The 3892-nt window shown below is 36.8% G+C and overlaps 1 pseudogene; it reads right to left on the bottom strand.

Moving 5' to 3' along the window:
• Positions 1-3355: 3355 nt before the first annotated feature.
• Positions 3356-3490, bottom strand: LOC111140462 (annotated as a pseudogene).
• Between the last annotated feature and the right edge of the window lie 402 nt (positions 3491-3892).

Raw genomic sequence — 3892 nt, 5'->3', positions numbered from 1 at the left:
TATAGGTAATACATGGCAATAAATTTATATATTTCAATAGTTACTCTAAATGTACATGGGCTAAATGCTCCAATTAAAAGACACAGGGTATTAGATTGGATAAAAAAGCAAGACCCATCCATATGCTGTCTAGAAGAAACTCATTTAAAACCAAGGACACCTCCAGATAGGAAGTGAGGGGGTGAACCATTTGTCATGCTAATGGACCTCAAAAGAAAGCTGGGCTAGCAATCCTCATATCAGAAAAACTAGATTTTTAAGCTAAAGACTGTTATAAGGGAAGAAGAGGGACACTATATCATACTTAAAGTGTCTATCCAACAAGATGGTCTAACAATGATAAATATTTATGCCCCTACCTTTGGAGCACACAATTATATCCACCAATTAATAACCAAATTAATGGAACACATTAATAATAATACAATAATAGTAAGGGACTTCAACACCCACCTCACAGGAATGGACAGAACATTTAAGCAGAAGATAAACAAGAAACAAGGGCTTTGAATGACACACTGGATCAGATGGACTTCACAGATATATACAGAGCATTCCATCCTAAAGCAACAGAATACACATTTTTCTCATGTGCACATAGAACAGTCTCCAGAATAGATCACATATTGGGTCACAAATCAGGTCTCAACTGGTACCAAAAGATTGGGATCATTGTGTATTTTCAGAATGCAATGTTTTGAAACCTGAACTCAATCACAAGAGGAAAGTTGGAAAGAACTCAACTACATGGAAGCCAAAGAACATCCTACTAAAGAATGAATGGGTCAACCAGAAAATTAAAGAACTTAAAAAATTCATGGAAACAAATAAAAATGCAAACACAACTGTTCAAAACCTTTAGGATGCAGCAAATTGGTCCTAAGAGGGAAGTACATAGAAATAGAAACCTTTCTCAAAAAACTAGAAAAGTTTCAAATACACAAGCTAACCTTACACTTAAAGGAGCTGGAGAAAGAATAGCAAATAAGTCTAAACCAAGCAGGAGAAGAGAAATAATAAAGATAAGAGCAGAAATCAATGAACTAGAAACCAGAAAGAACAGCAGAATAGATCCAAGAAACTAGAAACTCATTCTTTGAAAGAATTAATAAGATTGATAAACCCCTAGACAGACTTATCAAAAAGGAAAGAGAAAGGACCCAAATTAATATAATCATGAATAAAAGAGGTGAGATCACCATGAAAATACAATTATAAGAACATATGAGCAACTATATGCCAGCAAATTTGACAATCTGGAAGAAATGGATGCATTCCTGGAAATTTATAAAATACCAAAACTGAAAAAGAAAGAAATAGAAAACCTGAACAGACCCATAACCAGCAAGGAAATTGAAACAGTAATAAAAAATATCTGAACAAACAAGAGTCTAGGGCTGGATAGCTTCTCAGGGGAATTCTACCAAACATTTAAAGAAGAAATCGTAACTATTCTTCTGAAGCTGTTTCAAAAATAGATATGGAAGGAAAACTTCCAAACTCTTCTATGAGGCCAGAACTACCTTCATCCCAAAACCAGACAAAGACCTCACCAAAAAAGAAGATTTACAGATAAACATTCCTGATGAATGAATATGAATGGCAAAATTCTTACCAAGATACTAGCCAATAGGATGCAAGAGTACATTAAAAGGATTATTCACCATGACCAAGTGGGATTAATTCCTGTGCTGCAAGGGTGGCTCAACATTCACAAATCAATCAATGTGATACATCATAGTAATGAAAGAAAGAATGAGAACATATGATCCTCTCTAGAGATGCAGAAAAAGCATTTGACAAAATGCAGCATTCTTTCTTGATTAAAACTCTCCACAGTGTAAGGATAGAGGGACCATAACCCAATATCATAAAAGCCATCTACAAAAAGCCCACAAAAAGCAAATATCATTCTCGTTTCCTCCTAAGTTCAGGAACATGACAGGGATGCCTACTGTCACTACATTGCTCGACATAGTATTAGAAGTCCTACCAGCAGCAATCAGACAACAAAAAGAAATAAAAGGCATTCAAATTAGCAAAGACATATTCAAATTCTAACTCTTATTTTATGTGGAAAACCCAAAAGATTCCACCCCAAAATTCCTAGAACTTATACAGGAGTTCAGCAACATGGCAGGATATAAAACGAATGCACAGAAATCAGTTGCATTTCTGTACACTAACAATGAGGCAGAAAAAAGAGAAATTAAGGAATCAATCCCATTTACAGTTGCCTCCAAAACCATAAGATACCTAGAAATAATCCTAAGCAAAAGGTAAAGGATCTATACTCTAAAAATTCCATAAGGGCGCCTAGGTGGCTCAGTGGGTTAAGCCTCTGCCTTCGGGTCATGTCATGATCTCAGGGTCCTGGGATTGAGGCCCACATCGGGGCTCTCTGCTCAGCAGGGAGCCTGCTTCCCCCTCTCTCTGTGCCTGCCTCTCTGCCTACTTGTGGTCTCTCTCTCTCTGTCAAATAAATAAATAAAATATAAAAAAGTAAAAAAAATAAAAATTACATAACACTTGTGAAATAAATTGAGGAAGACACAAAGAAATGAAAAAAAATTCAATGCTTATGTATTGGAAGAATACATGCTGGGTGTGGTCCATAAATAATGAATCTTGGAACACTGAAAAATAAAATAAAATTTTAAAAAAGTTATGCTACCCAGGACAATCTACACATTCAAAGCAAACCCTATCAAGATACCATCAACATTTTTCACAGAGCTGGAACTAATAATCCTAAGATTTGTATGGAACCAGAAAAGACCCTGAATAGCCAGAGGAACATTGAAAAAGAAAACCAAAGTTGGTGGCATCACAATGACGGACTTAAAGCTTTATTACAAAGCTGTAATCATCAAGACAGTATGGTACTGGGATAAAAACAGACACATAGATCAATGGAAAAAATAGAGAACCGGAAATGTACCCTCAACCCTATGGTCAACTAATCTTTGACAAAGCAGGAAAGGATATCTAATGTAAAAAAGACAGTCTTCAACAAATGGTGTTGGGAAAATTGTACAGCCACATGCATTTTTTATTTGTTTATTTGTTTGGTTTTGCCATCATGTATGTTGTTTTGCCATCATGTATGATTTTTTCTTTAATCATGCAAATAATTTGCTATAATCCTAGGGAAAACCAGAGAATTTGGCAGTCTGATTGTTGTGCATGTGTGTGGGGGCGTCCCCTCAGAGACCTGCAGGCTGGTGACATCAGCTCAGAGTGCCCAGGTTCACAGTGCCACTTGTTGCTTATATGCATCTTGCTGATGGCTATTCTTCCTCCACATCACAACTAGAGTGTCTTGAAGATGACAGGGTGGGGATCCTCTAGCTTCTTAGGAAATTTCATTCCACTTCTCCTGCTCAATGGTTTCTTTGGTCAGCAGTGTGTTTTACTCCTGCATCTCCATTTTCTTCAGCTTGGCCTTGCTGAAACTCACCATTTCCCCCATGTCCAGCTTGCCTGCCATTTTCGTAAAGTGATATTTTTATCATCCAGGATCTATAAAAGCTTACCAAACTCAACACCCAAAAAAACAAATAATCCAGTCAAGAAATGGACAGAAGACATGAAGAGACATTTCTCCAAAGAAGTCATCCAAATAGCCAACAGGCATATGAAAAAATGCTCCACATCACTTGACATCAGGGCAATACAAATCAAAAGGACAATGAGATACCACCTCACAGGAGTCAGAATTGCTAAAATTTACAAGAGAGGGAAAAAAAAATGTTGGCGAGAATGTAGAGGAAGGGGAACTCTCTTACACTGTTGGTGGGAATACAAGCTGGTATAGCCACTATGGAAAACAGTACAAAGTTTCCTCAAGAAGTTAAAAATAGAGCTACCCTATGACCCAGCAATTGCACTA

This window comes from Enhydra lutris, unplaced genomic scaffold (genome assembly GCF_002288905.1).
Source record: "Enhydra lutris kenyoni isolate GAN:26980312 unplaced genomic scaffold, ASM228890v2 scaffoldscaffold1604, whole genome shotgun sequence".
In the NCBI taxonomy this organism is placed as follows: Eukaryota; Metazoa; Chordata; class Mammalia; order Carnivora; family Mustelidae; genus Enhydra; species Enhydra lutris.
Note: the sequence above shows the minus strand (reverse complement) of the source record. Positions and strands in the feature narration are given on the sequence as shown.